Here is a 20,318-nt window from a genome sequence, read left to right on the forward strand (position 1 = left end):
GGAGGATAATCCCAGTTCGGGTGCAGCGAGTCTTTCATGTTGGAGGAAGACACGCTGGCGTGAGCGCTGCCAGCTCTCTCCCTCCACTCTACCGATACCTGCGGGTTCCGAAGCCTCGCAGCCTCCCTCCGCGCGCTCCTTCTTACTCTGTTTGTGTTTTTCACACAACTCTATGTTCTCTTTAATTATGAAGACCCGTTGCTTCGCTTTGGTAAATGTGGCTGACAGCACATACAACAGAAAACACTGCGGGAGCAGGATCCGTCCCTGTTAAACAGAACCACTGACTGATACTCTGCTCTTTTGTATCCTCCTGATATTTTACAAGAACCCCAAAATTTTGTTTTTCGGGAGTTTGAGACAGATCCTCGGGGTGAAATAGAGACTGTTCTTAAGCGTTTGTTTTTCTTGAGCACACAAGTGTAAATAAACCTTTAAGGACGTTGACATCAGACACTGAATGCCCAAGACATGCAAGTTTAGTATGATTGTTACAACATCTCATACTTTCAATTACAGTTGGTTATTTTAAAGCTTGATTCACAACATAAAACAAAAGTTTAAAAACGTATTTGTCAAACTCTGGCTGAAAAAAAATAAAGAAAATATGCTAGACTTTCAAACAAGATGTTACACTCCCCTCTAAATGCTGGAAACTTGAAACTGATGTGGAACTGATGCAAGACCTACTTTCAAATTAAATAAGTGAATAATTTTCTGATTTAAAATGTATTTTCCAGATGGTCTATTGTGTATAGATAGCTGTAGTAGCTCCCTTGATCCCAATATGCACAAGTTATTCAGAAGAAGTTAATGATAAGTGATACACACATTATAAGATCTTCTTGACAGTTAGAAACTCTAAAATGATTTCAGTTTGCTAAACTTTTATTTCAGTTAAGAAACTAAAATGGGAAAAATCTGGTCAACGCAAATAATATCCATCATTATTTGTTGTTCATACAGTTACGTGGAATGGTTTTAAACTATTGAAAGGCAGAAAAGTTACTTGTTTTTCCACAGTCTCAGAAGTGAACAATGATCTCTCAGTACTATCAAAGGGTGCATTGCTGCAGAAAGTGTTTTTTCCAGTGATGCAATGCTGTAAGACGCATTTGTAGAGACATCTGTGCTGGGAAAGTTATATTTTGGAAGCATTTTCTTTTTCTCGCTGGCATGGAAATACATATTTCTTTAGCTTGTACATCTTGCTGGTCTTGGATGGACACACGTATGTGTTGGGCTTGGCTGCAAGACAGAGCTCAAATAAAGTTGTGGTCATGATTGGCATTGACGGCCCCCTCTGCAGAAGAAGCAGGTGTTGTTCATTGGCTCACACCGATGTGACCATAGCTGTGGGGCTTTGCAATTGGCGGAGGGCAGACACCACCGCTCTGAGGAGGAAGCCACTGATGCCAGGCGTGTTTGTGGGCCGGGGGTGAAAGGAAGGGAGAGTGAGTCTATGGGGGAGGGACACTGCGGAGAACAGACCACCTGGAACCCAGGCCTCAAAGCCCTGGCCTGACAGAGTCAATCTGACCAACAGTGAACAGAAGACAGCCAGTCTGCTGACTTCCCCTCTCTTGCATTTTCACTGGCAGCTCTCCAAAAAACACATGCTGTCCAGCAAGACTTTCAAATAGGAACTTCAGCTCGGGATTTTCCACTAAGTCAAGGGGGATTTTTTTTGTCTTTGCAAAGCTATAAAGAGAAAGTACACTAAAATGCTTGAAAAAGAGCATCTGTATGTCCAGTTGTTGAAACACAAGCTGCTGTTAACTAGCCTAAAATGTGGATATTTTGTATTCACCACATCTGACAATGACACAGCATCTAAAAACATAATAAGCACAACATGTTGTAGCCTTTGCAAACCCAGAACGTGACGTTAACACCAAAATATCACAGAGACGTAGAACATTATAGTATTAGCTTTTAAAGGACCTTTGCAGTGTGACAGGAAACAATCATGCTGATGGAAGTCAACATGGATGATCATCCATTAATCAACCCCCAGCTTCCAACTAAGCCCTCTACACACTGGGGTCGGCCTGAGATGACCTGGGCAATCTGTCTCAGTCAAGTCTAGAAAAGACTTAACAGATATGGAGAAACAGGAGTTGTTCTTCACTTTAATCTTCTTTTCACTTCTAATCCCTTCCTTGTTTTTCTTGACTCTTCTGTCTCTTCTTTGCTTGACAAAAGTTGTATTTCCTGCCCCCATGACCCGGCGTCCCCCCCTTCAGGATCTCTCTACTATGACTAACAGAGTTTCTCGTGGGTGAGAAGGGTGTGGAATTTACTTTTCTTTTTTTTTCCCAAGCTGCCTCCTTGAATACTGTAACCAGAAGGGGTGGCGGAGAAGAGAAAACATCCAAATTCAAGAGAAGGACTCTGCCAAGTCAGCAAATTAATGGAAGGAGGTCACTAATGGATAACTCTTGCACACAAGCTCAACTCCTTTTTACCACACACATGCTCAAGTGTTTTTCCTGGACCTTCATCCAAATGATAGGTAGAGCTCAGAAGCCTGGTTTTCCTCAGGGCGGCTGCTGAGAGCAGGCCTCCCTTTGCCACTCGGTGTGTGAGAACAGGACAAGACTCCAGCGGTCATTTGTTGCCCCGAGGATAAACCATTGATCTTTCATAAACACACAGTGATCCCACACATGCAGGCATAATTAACTCACCAATTACACCAACTGGTTAAGCTGATGCTTAAAAGCATACATTTTTGAAACGGACAAAAACAGATATATATTTGCAATAGGAATAAGCATAAAAAAGCTCATTTCGATCAAAGTTCTCCATTTCAGTCAACTCAGAGAAAACAATATTGTGCATAATCATGCACAAATGAGTGCAAAAATGTGCTGCCCTAATATATACTGACTTCAGTTTTCAAATGACAAACTGAGCAGAGTTCTGAAAAATGAAAATCTGCAACAAATCCTAGTTATTTTGCAAAAAGTAATCATGTTTTTAACTCAAGGGTGCAATATTGTTGTCTGCTGAGTTTGAGCTGTACAACCAGGGTGTTACCCTTGTACATGTACCTTTTTTAGCTTTAGTTTGCCTTACATATGCAAACTAAAATGTTCTGACATAAGAGGGTTCTCCACCCATGGAGGTCAGATTTCGGTGTACACTGCTTCTGGGCACTCATGTGTTTTAATCATGTAAGTTTGTTAAGTAGACTGCACTGAAACAGTGATCACAGTCATCTTAAAATCTTAGGTTTCAGTCACAGATGCAAGACATTTCTAACACCAAAAACTGAAAATGAACTTTTCATCAAAGAAAGTAAACATTATATTTGAGGACATAGGTTTTGTTACTCTCTATTTTTGTCCCCAACAAAAGTGTCCCTGACTCAGACGTGTCTCTTTCCTGGATACTCTTCCTGGAAGTCACTCCTAGATCAGCTACTTCCTGGGTGGAGTTACTGAAGGAAAAACTGGTGCTATTGATTTGGGTTTTTCCTTTCCCATAGAAAGTACACCTAGCCTCGTGTTTTTGTGTTCTACTCCATCGCTGTCCTGGAGGGATGCATTGAGCGTTTAGTGTCATTAACTTTGAGAACCATTCTTGTTTGTGTACTGCAGATTGTGTGGCTGGCCTTGTGTTTCTGTATTTAGCTCAACTGTCCAATTTATGGTGTTACTGTTAACTTTATTGTGTACTGCCTTTGTCTTTTTTTTTTATTATTAAAAGTACTCATGGTCCAAAGACATGCACCATATATTATTAGACAAGGCATACTCTGACTCATTCTTTCCACCTGCAAGTATGTGGAATAAAAATGGAAACAATAAATAACTTTTAATGCAATTGACGTAAACTCCAGAATCAAATCCAAATTCACAATTTCCCTCCGATTCTAAACCTAGAGGTTGTATCAACAGTCTGGAATACATCGCCGCCTGGCACCGAGCGCCATCCTGACACACACTCCAGTGAAGCTGTCTGTGCACCGCGCGACACGGCCTGACGCTGACTGATAGCTGGCTGGGGATCCTGAGGGGCATCGAGAGTTTAATCACCCATAACCGCAATTACAGACATACACGTCCGCCTCATAAAGCACTGAAACAAGATGAGCGCCTCCCTCCTCTCCTCCCTGGAGCGCGCATCGGCCAAATTCCACTAAAGCTCAAGGAGGAACGAGGGAGCCAAAGGCATAACCTCAGAGAGTGAGGGTGAGCGGGTGTGGAGGGGGGAGAAATCTCTACCTTGTGTGCTAAATTAGAGGGAGAATTATGGCATATTAATTAGTGCTTTTAATACACATATTAGCTTTCAAACAAGCCATTATGCACTCAGCATGTGGAGGTGTGCTGCAAGAGTGAACAGGTGTGTCGTGTTTCTGCAGGAGATATCTGAGGATCTTAAGGAGCCTTGAAATAAGAGATTCAAACGGACTGAGCTGCTGCATCAGTGAATGCACAAAAAGACAACATTAACATATCAAATACGTAAAGTCACACACACACTCATGTGCCTGAAGCGCATGCGTGGACGTGCATACGAGCACACAGTCCTAATGATCACATAAAAGCTCACAGTACACCGTAAGACAGGCCTTAGGATGGATTAAGATGCAAGTCTTTATCAGTAGGTTCCCACAATCCCCTGTAGAATATCTCATCTCTCTCTTGCTGTATCTTTTTTTCTTACTTCGAGACTTTCGATTCCCCCCTGCCATACCTCAGGGATAGTGCCGGGAGAGGGAAGAGAAGAAGAAGAAGAAGAAGAAGGGAAGCGCAGCAAACAATCAGCAGAAAATCAGAATTTTTTTTTTTTTTTAAAGCGTTGTGGAACAAGTTTGATAATGGACTCGCTGTGGGCAGCAGATCACAACTCGGCTGTCAGACACCAAGGCAGCAAACAAGATCCAAAGCCACCCCTGGTCATGAGTCAAGCACAAAAGTGGCTTTCTGACAGGCAGATTAGCAACAGCAGGTGAGAGAGAAAGGGCTCCAGGGGTTAGCAGGTTAAATACAGAGGGCAGGCGGGATTATGAGGAAGAAATCACATGATGGATTTTTAAAACATTAACATTGACGCCAGAAAAAAAGTACGTTTCTGTGCTGTCAGTTATCAAGTCATAAAGCTTCACTCATTACTTGCTTTGAAAGGAAACCAACACCACAAAAATCCAAACTGTTCCTCTTAAAACACAACTAAGCATTTTAGAGTCAATGAAACAACAGCACTGCAAAGTTCATAGATTTTAACAACCAACTTATGTCCATCCATCTTCAATTTAACTGATCAGGTTCCCTATCCCTGCTGAAGAAAAGCATCTACACAGCAGGATTCTGCCCCCAACATATTTCACATTATATATGGTATGTTCAGAATTAGAAAATATTTTGGTTACTCTTTGCATGTAAGATAAAGAGCTCCTACTGGATCTCACATGATTAGAAAATCTTGTTCTTCATTTTTTTTTTGGGCATTCATACACCAGTGTCTTTCTTTATGCACTCTTTCATAAACATGTGGAGCGCACAACTTAAAGTTATTATGTCCACATATTGTCCCACATGGACTATCATGGACTATCACAATGAATTCCAAAAAAACACATCAACATTTCTAATTGTAACGTAACAAAATGTGAGGATGTTCTAGTGTTGTAAATACGCACCCAGCGTTGTGACAGAGTTTTTCAAAAACAACACTGGAACACACAGTTTGAGTTCAGACGAGAAAGAAGTTTAACAGACAACCTTTGAACCCTGGAGGTGACAGAGGGCAAGAGTATGGTCACAAGATTGATGCTGTAGGTGATTCATGGCGCTGCGGCTGCACTACCATGCTGAACACATAAATCTGCCCTTTCGCCAGAGGCCGAAAAAGTGCAACAAACATCAGCTGCAGAGGAAAATGTGTCGTGTTATTAAGACTTTTTTTTCTTTTTACACATCGTCTCCACTTTCTCTCTGAAAACTTCAAAGATAAATGGCTCATCAACAGCACAGTAACACACAATGAAGGGTAATAGCTGGCCTTCAAAGGAAAGCAATTTTTTATTTTTTTTAGTTCAGCTTGTCTGCTTGGTAGAAATGATATCTACAGGAATATGATGAAGTAATTACATGAATAAAAGAGGAAGTGAGAACAGAAATTACAATAAATGCTACACCAAAAATGACATCATGGACTGATACCAATGTTTATGACAATGTATCTTGCATTCCTAATAAAAACACTCTCATATTCTTTGGCAGCAGCTTTCTCTACATACAAATTTTCATCCCATTAATTAATCAGGAAGGGCTGAAGTCACCCGCATGTTCCTTCTCTTCAGATGGAGATCGAAGGAGAGAAGCTGCCTGCATCATTCAGACTGTTAAGTGCAGCTCAGTGTACAATAATAACTACAAGACAAAACATCATAGATGCTGCACATCTATGTTGTCTTCTCATCAAACTTCATTGTGTTGCATTGTGGAAGAACACTGCTTCACCACATTCAGTGAAATCTGTCCTGCCAGTGATTCTGATGATGCACCACCAGCTATCTCTCAGTATTTGATCCAACATAGTCAGTAAACACTCCTGGTCTTGCTGGTCTTATTTTTCTTGCATGTCAGCTGATGTCTATCAGAGGGTTTGCATACTCCTTTTTTCTACCACTTTAATGTCACTCTGATCAGTCACACAGACTCTCCAGGGGACAGACAGATGGCCATGTAGACACTTCATAGCTACGTTTGTCCAGATCCGCGAGACACCTTGAGGCCTCCAGTTAAATTCGCTTTTTAAGTGCTTGCCAGCAGACAACAGCTGAGCTTCAGATCTAACATTCACGTTGAAGTTTGAAAGGGACTAAAAACTCAGCCCAGGACACACAAACCTAAAGAGCAACCATTACAATCAGGATATTATAATATGAAAAATACACACTATATACACACCTTATGTTAAAAGCCTGGCTACCTTCCTTAAAATTTGATTTGATTTGTCCATTATCAAGTAGTGGAACAACAATAAACGACTTGTTTAAAACACGAAGACGAAGATATTAAGAAATATAATTAGGCTTTCCAGCTCTAGTGAAGACTGTAGAAAACAGAACAACTTTTAGCTGCTTTGAAAACATCATACCCACATTTCTTTGGTATCTAATAATAGACAACATTTTACCATGCCAGTCCTGTAACTTATCATCAAGTCAAGTAAGGTTTTGTGGAAATTTCTTGCATGTGCAAAAGTACATGCATACATTTGGAGATTAACATTTGGATTTGCCAAAATCCAAATGCTGATGGATATTCAGAGCATCCATCAGCAAATCAGCATCCCAAAGTAATCAGCTGGGACTTCTTTCTAAACAGGCGCTAAACATGACAATAACTCTATGTAATATCTTTAAAAAATGGGAACTTTTGTTACGTTTTGAAAGGAGAATTTCATAGAAAATCACAATCTTTTCAAACAAAATTCAGAGAGATTATATTTAGCAAAGTATTCTTTTTCTTTAATAAAGACCTGAATGTTAAAAATTTTACCATAGGAGTTACAAAAAAAGAATTGCAGATTTTTTTCCGTTGTGAATTTAGCTTGCAGTTTCTGTGTTTGAGGCAGGCCCCAAATTTATTTTAAGGGCTAAGCTTAACTGTTTGATAAAGCTCAGTCTGTTTTACTGTCTGTTTTGTCTTTCCATTTAAGGTACATCTGGTCAGATGACTCTGTGTTTAACTTTATCTTCTTCCTGGACACTTTAATAGCATGTACTGCCATAATCTGAGTATCTTTATCTAAATATTGTCTACTGTCTGCTATACTTTGCTTCTTATGTGTCATATGAAATCTTCTGATCCAGTACATCAACTGTTGTTATTAACTCCATGCACAGTCTTTGTTATTTTAATCCATAAAATATCCCTAGACTGGTGCTCCTTTGTTTTACTCTATCTCTAATCTCTATTTTCTGGACAAAAACCACTGAAGAAACTACTACTGCCAATTACAAAGCCATCAAAGGAGCTTTTGCTGCTGTTGCCTGAGTACTCTCATTGTTTTTAAACTAATCCTGGATTCGCCCTTTCTCTGTTCAACTATTTCTCTCCCCTGACTCCCATCAATTCAACATGTTTTTATCCCCCATAAAAATGCAAATCAGGCCCAGTATTTGTGGTTTTTACTTTTTTTTATGTCATTCCAAACTTCAGGTGGTAAAGGCAGGTGGTTGTTGGTTCTAATACTCAATATTGACGGAGTTATTTTTTGTTTTTGAAGGGATTGGTCTGTTTTCCCTGTTGCCACATTCTTACTCAGTTTAAAGAGTTGCTGCAAAGTCATAGACTCAATGCAGTTAGCTGGCTTTTGCCAATATAAAAGCAAAGCTTTTGTAATGTTGCCTTGTATTATAATGCAACAATATGTATTGCATTATAATACAACACATAATGCAATGCATAATGTGTTGTGTTATGCATTTCATTGAATGAAATACACTTTAGGTTGAACTGGATTCTTTATAGTTAGGTATAAATTAGGCCAACTGATAGTGAAAAGAGCCGGGAGGTGATATTTGTTTCGAGGGGCATTGGCACCAACATCAATGAACTCAGATGAATTGATATGAGAAGTAAAACTGTCTCAAACTAATGCAATGAGAATGTTTTAGACTTGTGTTACACTTCGTACTCATTGGGTATAAAGAACAATCTCATAGTTTACATTTCCAATACAAACAGCTAGATGATGGTGGTAATTTCAAAGTGCAGGAGAGGCCAAATGAAGGACATGAATTTGTTAAGCTTTCAGACAAGCTCCTGCTTTCTCTGCAACACTTGTATCAATATGAGGACACGCGAGGAGGTAAATGTGTGAACGCCAACAGCTGTGTCATCAAGCTCGACTCACCGCATATATATTTTATCAGCACACAGATTTTTAGCTTTTTTTATTATTAAACTCCTCATCATATTTTCATCCAGATTAATCTTTTAAGGCCAGAGATCCATTTTACATGTCTCCCTTCTGACACATCAGCCCTCTCAACTTGCTGTAGAAAGCTACTCTACATTATGCCAAAGCCACATTTACAAAGATGCCGAAAGTATTTCACTATTAGCAGAGTGCCCACATCCACAGGTTGCATAAGGTTTCATGCATATCTATTTATCTGTTGACTCGGGGTTGTGCTGACTCAAAAGCAGAATGAGTTAAGATAAAAGATCAATCAGGTGTTTTTACAACCACTAAATCAGAGCAAAGTCAACTTCCCATCTCTCTTTTCCGATAGCGTCTAAGTCACGATTACTCATGCAGAACAAAGAGTCGTAAACTGTGCTGTAAACACAGTTTAAGCATGCTACAGGGGTTATGATCATTATGTAACCTTCAGAGCTGCTGTGCTTAAGCATTATTTTCTCCCTCCTACACAATAAATGTGTCGAGTTCCCAAATAATGATTATGTGAACAGGTAAAGGAAAAAAAAATAAACATCAGCAAATGCTTAATTAGCACCATCAGTGATAATAGATCTGTTTGTTCTAGATTCTCCTTTAACCTCTGCAAGCAGATGGAGGCAGATAAACACAAAAAGCTCCAGTTGCATGGAACAAAACAACATAAAAACACGCACTCCCATCCTCTGACTGTTCTTCGGCTCTGGTTAATTGCATCTCCTTAAGGTGTCATGTGCATACTCATCACAGTTAGAATGTGAGCACAAATGGACACTGGATGCAAATGTCACTCTCTCTCTCTGTTGCATGTGTATTTGACACTTGATAATGTCTGTCTGCTTGTCTTGTTTCATTTCAGGCATTGTGCCGTCCAGTAATGTCTGAATAATGTAACTGGCAGAAAGCTGGTGTCGAACGAGAAGTCGACACCACCAAGCTGGCCCGGGCCCATGTTGTATAATCATCAAGCGCCAAGGCACATGTGCCTGGTCCATGTATCACAGTACAGAAAACAGATGCCAAATGCAAGGTGTTAAATAAACACAAATACATGCTCATTATCAGCTTGGGTTACAGGCAGCTGCTGCTGTACATGTTCAATCACATCCCAATGACCACATATGAGGGAGGAAACCAAATCATGGAAATGTAGCCAAAACAAGAGTCGCTTTGGATGCGGCAGTGTGACTACAACTGCTGCTTCTTTTACTCACTCAGCTGGGTTGTTAATGAATACAGCTGGCAAAGAGACAAAAAACACACAGTCTTTCAAATACAGAACAGGAAAAGGAGAAAGGAGCCAACATAGCCCTCTACAGAATGGTCATGAGGTTTTTTCTTTTTGTCATTAATCTCTTGGTCTGGTGTACAGAGTACAGATTCAAATCCGATGAGCATATGTAGATCAGATATTCCTCTCCCCAACAACATTCTGGGGTCTAAAAGCTTTTCCAGGCTGGACGGGATATATGTTCCCTAAACATCCCATCAAGTTCTGTGTCTTCCCAGTAGGATGTGCCTTGAAAACATCCAAAAGGAGGCGCCAATGGGGGTGTCATGATTAGATGCCCAAACCACTTCAACTGACTCCTTTCCTGACGGAGCTCGTCATCTTTTCTCCAAGGCTGAGACCCGCCACCCTATCGTAGAACCTCATTTTAGTAAATCTTACTCTTGCTGGTGATCTATGTCTCACAACCATAGGTTGGAATCAGAACGTATACGCTCTGGTAAATCGTGAGCTTTGCTTTTTGGCTCAACTTAATTTTTTCAGTATAGGCCGATATACACTCTAAATGTTTTGGGTCTTTCAAGGTGCTTTCGTGACGTTAAGTGCAAAACTGTCACATAAATGATTAACTCCCGGAGACTCAAAGTGGGAAGGGGGTCCAACAAGAACGGTGAGATGAAGAGAAGCGAAGACAGTCCCATGGCACATTAAAGTGCCATGGGGTCTGTTACTACTAAAGCAGGTGATCTCATTGACATCACTCTGGTTTATGACCTCCAAAAATATTCCTAAAGTGTTTCACTTTTTGTCACGCAACACATGCTTAGATATTCTTTTGCAATTTTATGTGATGGAGTATATTTGTAAAGTAGAAGGAAAGCGATGCACAATTTATTGCAAAAAATCTTGCCACAGTGTGATGTGAAGAAAATCATGCACACAGCATGTTACTGCCACAGAGCTCAGTGTAATGTGAAGCCTTAATTTTATGTTACATGTCATGTTAAAGTTGCATGTCTCATCTTACCAGAGCACCTTCCTCTGACTGCATCCGGATGCATCACTAAATCCACATGCTGTGACTTGAACCATGAACTTTGTGTTCATCCACAAAAGTGAAAGGCTTAACATTCCTAAGGAGTTATTTTGATCTTTTCATACCATGTCATTATTGTACCTCTTTCATTATCTGAAATATATTTGAGCAGGAAATCTTGAGTCATAAAGTTCTTGGATACTGGATGGCCTAGTATCCTAAGCCATCTGCCAAATACTCATGTAAATGATGGTGTTTTGACCCTACAGTCTAATGTCCTCATCAACCCCCCCATTACACATTTCAAAATCTGTGATGCACAACCATGCTATCAATTAGCTCAATATTAGTGACTGTAATGGACTTTTGGACACTATCCCCCTGTGGCATTTGTTGTGCTTTTCCCTCCTCCCCTGACAGTCCCTACTCCATCATAGTCATATTGACTGAGGTGGCAGCTTGGGCATAAGCAAAAGGTCAGCTTTCTGCATTACCTCCCCCACAATGCCCCTGGTCTCACCGCGCCCAGAGTGACGGTGGGCCAAATTATAGTCAAGCTGATCAAATATTTATAATTTATTACAGGTACTATTACACTATTACACCTGGTGGGGACAACACGGCAGCTACAATTTATGAATACTTTAGAGCTCTTGTAAAAATGCTATCCAATTTTGAATTGGCAGGAGTTCTATTTAAAATGTTATAGGAAGTTGTGACTGATTGAGTGACATTTACTAAATTTGCTCAATTTCTTTCAGTTTTGAGAAGTAGTGGTTAAAGACAGAGTAGGACACGTCTTCAGTGACTCGGTATAGCGTCAAATTGTAGCTGAGTGACTTTCAGAACAGAAAGCAGTGCGAACATATGACGACACTTCTTAAAAGTAATTGAACACATCAACAAATTAAGCATATTGTAAAACACTGAATAAAAATAAAGGACAGCTCAGTGGACCCAGTCATTCAAACGGGCTAGGGAACAGAGTTAAAATTTCCAAGTACTTGGGAACCCTTTTAAAAATACTATCAGCTACCTGTTGGAGTAGTACAAACACCAAAAACACCTTATTGGTAGGCAAATGTGCAAAAACTGAAATGCAAATAGGCAGGATTCCACAGAATGACTCCTAAAAAGGTCCAAATCACCCTGCACCTTCAGGGTGATTCACAGCTGTGGTGGCAGTTTCCACTGCCAATAATCTCTCTTCTAACTGAATTGAAACATATTGGCAACACTTTCCAGCTTGGTGGGCAGCAACAGAAGTTGCTCTTCTAAGATTATTGCTAATGTCTTTTCCACTGTGGCATTGTGTTAGCCCAAAGTATAGTACTGACCAAAAACTGGCAAAACTTCTTCTTATTAGCAAGTTCTCACTTGCTAATGTGCAGGGTTTGGTAGACAGAGGAGTCCATGTTCGACTCCATGACTCCAAGCTGTCTAGGTTTTGTGGCTACTGAACAAGCCCAAATGATTACCCTTTCATTAATGTGTCTGACAGCTAGTACTTTCTGAATCAAATTATTGATATACAACTTTTTAATGATATTTGATGTCTTATGATAGCCCTCAAAAGATGCTTGACATAGCACCTACCGAGCAGTGATGATCTAAATTTACCATTACGATTGTAGATAATGTGGTCTAACTTGTTTTCCAACATGTTCGATGTAATACTATACTCCAGTAGATGTTCTCTTTGTGATCTGTAAGAAATGACTGTAATTACTCTTGCAGGTAAAACCTTTTCACTGGCAGACAGAATGACTAAACATGAGTGAAGCTGAAAGAACCTGGTTCTGGGCATACTTCCAACAGATGTAAAATTTCACTCCGGTCCTAAACAATTGTGTTCTTCACTTTTGAGCTCTGGAAGCCTCCTGTATCTGAGCTGTTGTTATGTTTGCTTGGTGAAACAGGGCCAACAGCATAAATGTTGTCACTGGGGCCATGGTGCACATTCATCGAAGGGCGGTCGGTTTCGCAGTACAACGTTGAGTCTCGACAGGACATTTCCATTAGCCTCTGCATTACCATCACTCCCACCCTCGTTTCTCTGCGCACCTCAAGGAGTGCCTCTCTGAGGAGAAAGCATGTGGGAGTTGCAAACACTTCCAGCTCTCACATCCCAGCATGTACTGGCCTGCATTAGCACACTCTGGTGGGCCTGTTGCTGTGCAGCTGAGGCATGTAATATTGGTAGGTTAGGAGTCCGCCACCCTGCGTCCACTCACCACACTCATAAACACAAGGATCTTTGGCCCTTCGTCCTTTGCAATGTGCCTCTCAATTTCTAGGTTTGCCCTTTTTGGTCCGAGCACAAGGGCGGACCCCGTTTGTGCAGGGGTGGCAGGTGCTTTTCTCTGACCTTCCACTTCATGAGATCGGCAATGGTGACATTCGGATCAAGCGCTCTGCTGCACAGTTTTTTCCTACCCCCACCACCAAGCCTGCTATAATGCCAAGCGTGTCAAATCACTTTAGCATCAAAATACCAACAGCCGACCCTCCGCACTCACCACTCTTCCTCTATGCCTTAACATCCCTGACTGCCTGTGTTTTTCTCTCACCCTGCATTTCCCCTTTGAAGCTGAAGGGACGCGTAAAGTCCGATGATGTGTAGCTGCCGTTCCCTTTCAGATTCCAACTGATGTGGAGAGAAACATCTAATGTCTGTGAGCAAAAGAATGAAGGCAGCAAGACAGAGTTTTGAGTTGGCTTCAAAGGACAGTTGTGCAGAAGTTTAAACCAGGGGTAAGTTATAAAATACCAACGTTTTGAACATTACGCAGAGCTCTGTTCATTCGAGCATCCAGAAATTTAAATAGCATGGTACAATGAAACCCGCTGATCTGCCAAGTAAGGCAAAGAGGCCAAGGACATCTATTAATCATGTACTCCACAACTTTGGTTTGCATGGAAAGGTGAGAAGAAAGTTGAATGAAACCCCCGAGAAGCAGCTTACTAGAAGTCATATGGGGGACCTAACTAGTATATGAATCATGTAAAGCACTTTGGACTTGAAATGTAACATGCAAATAAACTTGACTTGAATGTGAAAGGTGCTCTGGTCAGATTTTTTTGTATACTTACAAAATGACATGCATGCAGACTTCTGGTTATGTTTCTTTCTGGCTATACAAGGTTCAGAGTTTGTGATTCTACATAAAAGCTTCAATCTTGAAAAAAAAAGGAATCTCTGATCATGGTTTAAATTGGAATAAAGGTTCAATCAGTAGGACCATCAATGTCTACCTCCCCACCAAATACCAGCTTTACAAAATATCAAGCCATCTCCATTTCCTTCTCTTTCAAGGATGGACATTTACTCCCATCACTTGCTGTCCAAATCTTGGTATAATTGATATTTCTCTCTGACCTTGAGGATACTTATTTACAACCAAGGAATATATCCCAGTCTCATTAAATGAAGCATTATTTTTCTCGTTAGTGTCAAAAATATTTTAAAAAGCAATGATAATCCATTTTCTCATAAGATAGATTTCCAAATATCATTGACAAGATCTCCTAACCCAAGGATTACAATATTCACTAAAAACCAGAGTGCATTCAGTTGAAAGAATTATGGAGTCGGGGAAAAAAAAGATATAATTATTCTAAAGAGGATTAATTTGAGATGTATAATCAACAGTTCATCTGTTGATTACAGTGCATTTGGACAAGGTTTATCCACCAGAGGTATAAAAGATGTTTTCAACTCATTCTAAAATTGTAGCCATGGCCTTTTGCAGTTTGCAATATCTACAAAACTAAAAGTGTTAGGCAGTTTTCAATGCTTAATCCTCCATTGTTTAGTGCCACCGGCTTTAAAAACCACAAAACAATTGAGCCTGGGGCAGAGGTTCACCTTTAAACAGGACAACTCGAAACATACAGCCAGAGCAAAAATAAAATAGTTCATATCAAAGAATGTCATCGCTTTAAATGATCCAAGCTAAATAATACTGAGAATTTGTAACAAGACTTGGAAAAAGAAAGCGCAAATATGTTAGACAGAAACCTCAATCTGTGACTGCAGTAAAAAAAAAAAATAGTGATCCATAACTATGTAGTTCTTTGTGTTAGTCTATTATATAAAATTCCAAAGTTGTGTAAAAAAAACAGAGGAAGACAGAAATAGTATTGGATTCTTGTTGTGTTGTTTTTTCTTTTTTGTTTTTACAGCTAACAGAGGCTGGATATTTTGAGCAGGAAATGCTTGTTTTTTTTTTTTAAAAAAAAAGATTAATTGGACAAATAAATGATGAAAAATAATCTCTTCCTTTGGTTTGACCTTGTCTAAATATCTAGCCCTGCTGTTATTTTTACACCAGATTCACAACCCAATGTTTTCTTTCAATCATCTTACAAACAAAGAAGACACAAAAGAGGAACCATAATGAATTAGACGTTCTCCGAATCTGGACATGCTTCGCATTATTTCATTCTGAGAAAACATTTTAGTGAAATGCTTTTCCAAGCAAATTAATCTGCACACAGAGAGTTCAAGTCGCCTGCGCAGAGCCACGCTTTCAACTTTTTCTCTTATCTGACTCCCATGAAGTCCTTTCACATCCTCCTGCTCCAGTGTTTATCAGTGTTTAGATGAGGCCAGTGTCCTTCAACACTTAGTCAGCTCCAGTGATGTAAACATGGTGCTTAGCATCAGGTCCAAGTAGCCTGAAAGGGTGCAGTGACACAGCAGGCTGTTTCTGGCATTTCCCATCATGTCAGATGAAGAAGAGTCAGATATCTGGGTTGAGATCTACGTCCTCCTTTATATTCATGCCTTCAGTTAATTCCCCAGTCCAGTCCAGCGGAAACCAGCCAGCTTCCGTGTGATTTACATGCCGATCTGTGTTAGGCAACACAAGGCCTGCAGAATGAAAACTTGCTTATTCATGTTTAATTAATGTTTATTTAAATATGCAGAATTTCTTTTTTTTTTTTTTTTCCCATATTTTTCTCCACTGCTGGAAACCGTGCAACAATGGCAACTCATCTCATCTCTACAAACTGCCTGTGAAAGAATATATTAAAGCCTACAAATACAACAGCAACCATATTTAACACCAAGGTCTATCTCAGTAAAGGAAAACTAAATGGATACATTTCATTCCTCCTCATAGTTCATTAGACATTAAATGATGCTTTTCTCACGATGGTTTATATTTAAAAGCTGCTGACTTTGCACTACTGAGGTTTCCTCGTATCAACAGCCTCTGAAGAGCTTCGATCAAATCCCAACCCTTGTTTCTACCACCCTCATTCACACAGAGGAGATGATGATGATGATGACTAAGAGGCAGTAGAGATGTGACTGCTTCCTGTGAGCCTCTGCTTCCCGCCCTCTGTCCCCGGTTGCCTGCTCTTCTGCCTCTCCCCTAGGACTGAGCTGCAACAATGAGGTTGCATTTCACTGTGATGCCGCTGCTGGGGGATTAAAGGCTCAGAGAGTTATCAAAGGCTTAGTCGCTCTGATTTCCAGTGACCCGCCGTGGATGGCTGCCATAAGAGTGTACCAGCGCAGAGACCTCCACCTCTGATGATGCGTCCCGGCTGCTGCGGTGGCAGCTGGCCTCCAGGGACCGTGTCACTTAGGGATATTCCACGGATGGGACAATTTATATAAGTTTTACTACATGTTTGACAGAAGGCTCAAATGGAAAAATACAAGAGAGGAAACCAAAAATAGAGGAAAGATTCAGCAAATATACCCTGATTTTTTTTTTTTTGGAGACAACGCCATAGCATCCTGGGTGGTTAGCTTGTGTGTGAAAAGTTTGTTTCCATGTTTTATGCAGAATTATGAACATATGGTTCTTCACCAAATGGCTATATAGACTGCAGCAACGACTCTTAGCTGCTCCACCACTGTGTTCTTTTGGGACGACTTAACATACCAAACGGACAACTGGGAACAACATGAAACAAAATAAATGTAGAACTATCAGACACATTACTGTGTCTGATAGTTGATATGAGACATTTGACCTAATATTTTCTTCTGTGGATTTATCTTGTGTTTTACAGCCAAACATTTTCACTGAGATCACATCAACCCAGAATGCTCTCAAATTGTTGTGCCGTCAAATTTCCTTTTAGTGAAAATATGTTTTATGCTGGCAACCATCCAAAAAAGAAACTCTTGTTCAGTCTTTTTGTTTGTCATGAACTTTAACATGTTGATTGAGGATGTAAAAGTTATAGAAGGTTTTTGGGTTTACAGTTTAATCTTTGGTTAAATCTTCTTGACCACTGTTCTATGTTTTCCAGTTTATTTTTTCCATTTCAACTTACTACTGTCATCCAGTTTATAGTTGTATGAAAACAAACTGGTTGTAAAAAAAAAAAGACTAACCAAAACGCAAGCAGCCAATTAAAAGCTGCTATCTGGACAAACTCCAGTTCGCTGTCGGAAAGTAAACTGCTCCGAAAGCCTCAGATTAGCACATTGCTGCTCGAGATAAGCGTCTCTAGTTGCACATTAAAAATGTCTCCTCTGTGTTGTGATGAATAGAGGCCAGCACAAGTAAACAGCAGCGTGGTGTACTCCAGCATCTTTGGCTCCTGACCTAGCAGGAAGCAGCCTGGGAGAGCATGGACTCTGGCCAGCCAATTATAGCGCAGGGAGCACGGAGCACGCTGAGGATAATGAGGCCCCTCTACGTGACCCTCTTCACCTCTGCGGGACCTCGCGATGGGAAACATGAGGACCCACTTTAACCTGACGTCGGCCCCCTCCACTACCCACTGAACTGCTCTCTTTAGCTTCCTTCACACTCTTTTCACCCCAACTGCTGGTTTTAAACCCTGCTGCGTGACCACAAGGTCTACAAAACACACGCTGCTTCGCTCGGGAGGCCCACCACATGGCTTATTGTTGCACTGCTGATCCTAAAAAGCTACCCAGAAAAAAACCCCTAAAAGAATCGGGGACATAAACATACATCAAGAGCAAAAGCTGGAGCTGTGTCACTTCTCTTGTATGCCGTTTAATCTGGCAAGCAAAAAAGATTTATTGCCAGAAATTGATGATGCCAGGATTTGTAAGGCACTGAAATCCAGTAACTTCCAGAAGATATACTCACAAATTTCTATACATTTTATTGGAATTTAATGTGACAGGCTGACACAATGAGGGCCTAATTGTAAATTGGAAGAAAAATGTTACATAGGATTTATGATTTTTATCCCTATCCGGATCTGAAAATCCACCTTTCATTGCAATTACAGCAGCAAATCCTTTGGAGTAGATTGTTACTAAATCTGCACATCTGAAGGCTGACAATTTTCAACTTTTTTGCAATTACTCTTTCTCATGCAGACTGGATAAACAGTGTCTGTATACAACAATATCCTACAGTTCGATTACACGCTGGACTTTTGGTTTGTTTGAACTAAAGAATGTTTCATTATTTAAACTATTTCACTCTAGCTCTAGATACACGTTAAGGGTTGTTGTCAATTAGAAAGTGAAACTTCTTTTGCTGCTCATAATAGGATTTCATGCAGAATTTCCCTGTATTAATCCAACATATATATATCTTTTGCATGATTCAGCCAACTCATTGTAAACCCAGAAGTTAATTTTTATCTTATTAACCTGAGAACCTCCATCTAAATCTTCTTCCTTACAGTTCCTTGAGGCAAACGCCAGATAGAACGTGAGAGTTTAATCCAACAATGGGATTTTTTTCCTTATTTGTGGATAATAAAAGTGAGAGATGTTCTCTCAACAGAATTCCACCTGATGGTTTTTATTTTAGGGTCATGGAGTACAATGTTGCTGAATATAAAATTCAGTATTTTCTGACTTTTTAATCATTAAATCTAAATCTTTATTAGTGGTAGTACTGAGATGTTGGTGCTTATTTGCTTTGGGTGTAATAGAGGCATCAGCAGAGAGTGAAAATAGACCGCATTGGTAAACGCTGTCAGTTTAGTGTAGAACTGTTCAATAGTATTCAGATGCACATCTAAGATTCACTCCAACTCCCTTCTCTCTGCAGGCATGATTGTTCCTGTCATTTGGACCCTCCAAACACGGACCATATGTGAGCTCAGCCCTGGCAATCAGGCTGCATTGTGGAGTAGGCGGCTGAGTTCATCAGGAAAAAATTAGCCCGCCGCTCTGCAAGCCTTGCTCCTATTGGCCAGTCACGCGGCCCGCTCTGTTTGAGGGCACCCCAGACATTCCTGCGGATAATCTTTTCCATTCCTCCGCTCAGCTCGGTGAGGACAGACCAAATCACAGCACAAGGCCTGCATTGTGAAGGCCCTGTTTTCAATGCCGTCTCTTTCTTTTTTTACGCTTTTCCCCCTGCCTCACCTCATACACCACAATAAAAAAATAAAATAAAAAAAAGTTAAAACAGCATTTTCCATCATAGCTTATTTTTCTCATTAAAAGAGGAAAAAGAACATGGTAAAAGGTTGCTTTCTTTTTTAAATAATCCTGAGGAAAAGCTACCAACGCAACGTTTCTCACGATCCTTTTCCAGCAATAACTTGTTATTCGGGTGAGGGGCGGGAGGAGAACAATGTAAAAACCGCTGAAACCGGAGCCCAGCCACATCAGTGCGCTGCCCGGAGTTCAGCAGATCGCGGATGAAAACGGTTCCCCCCAAAACCCGGGTGAGGTTCGCTTCAGTTCCCAGAAAACCTCCTGCTTGGTCACCGCTACACGCCTCACAGCTCCCACAGCAGCTTGTCATTGTGGGTGCAGGCAGAGGTTGGAGGACAATCACACAATCTGGGGACACTGGTGGATTTACAGCAACACTCTCCATAATTAAACCCACGATTATTACAGACTATAAAGTTTAGAGAGGCTGTCCACTCTCTAAACCAAACAATTGCTTTTCTTTTTTTCTTCTCTTGGCTGCCGAACATACCACTGAATTACTTCAACATCTGATGTAAAACAAAAGCAACAAGGCTGTGATAATAAATTTCAACAACCCTGAAAGTGTTCTCCTCTTCATTTGCCTCTGAGACAGACAAAATAACCCAATCTGACTCGAAACTTAAACTCTTAAAACATCCCAAAACCTTTGACATAGACTATACACTTCTAAACCAGATGGTCTGGATTGTTCTGGAAACACATTCACCCTCACC

The 20,318-nt window shown here is 40.5% G+C and overlaps 1 protein-coding gene across 2 annotated transcripts in view; it reads right to left on the reverse strand.

Moving 5' to 3' along the window:
• rxraa (retinoid X receptor, alpha a) overlaps positions 1-20,318 on the reverse strand; it is a 108,740-nt gene that overhangs the window by 52,539 nt on the left and 35,883 nt on the right. The gene's annotated exons all lie outside the window — the stretch shown is intronic.

This window comes from Poeciliopsis prolifica, unplaced genomic scaffold (genome assembly GCF_027474105.1).
Source record: "Poeciliopsis prolifica strain line A6 unplaced genomic scaffold, Auburn_PproV2 SCAFFOLD015, whole genome shotgun sequence".
NCBI lineage: Eukaryota > Metazoa > Chordata > Actinopteri > Cyprinodontiformes > Poeciliidae > Poeciliopsis > Poeciliopsis prolifica.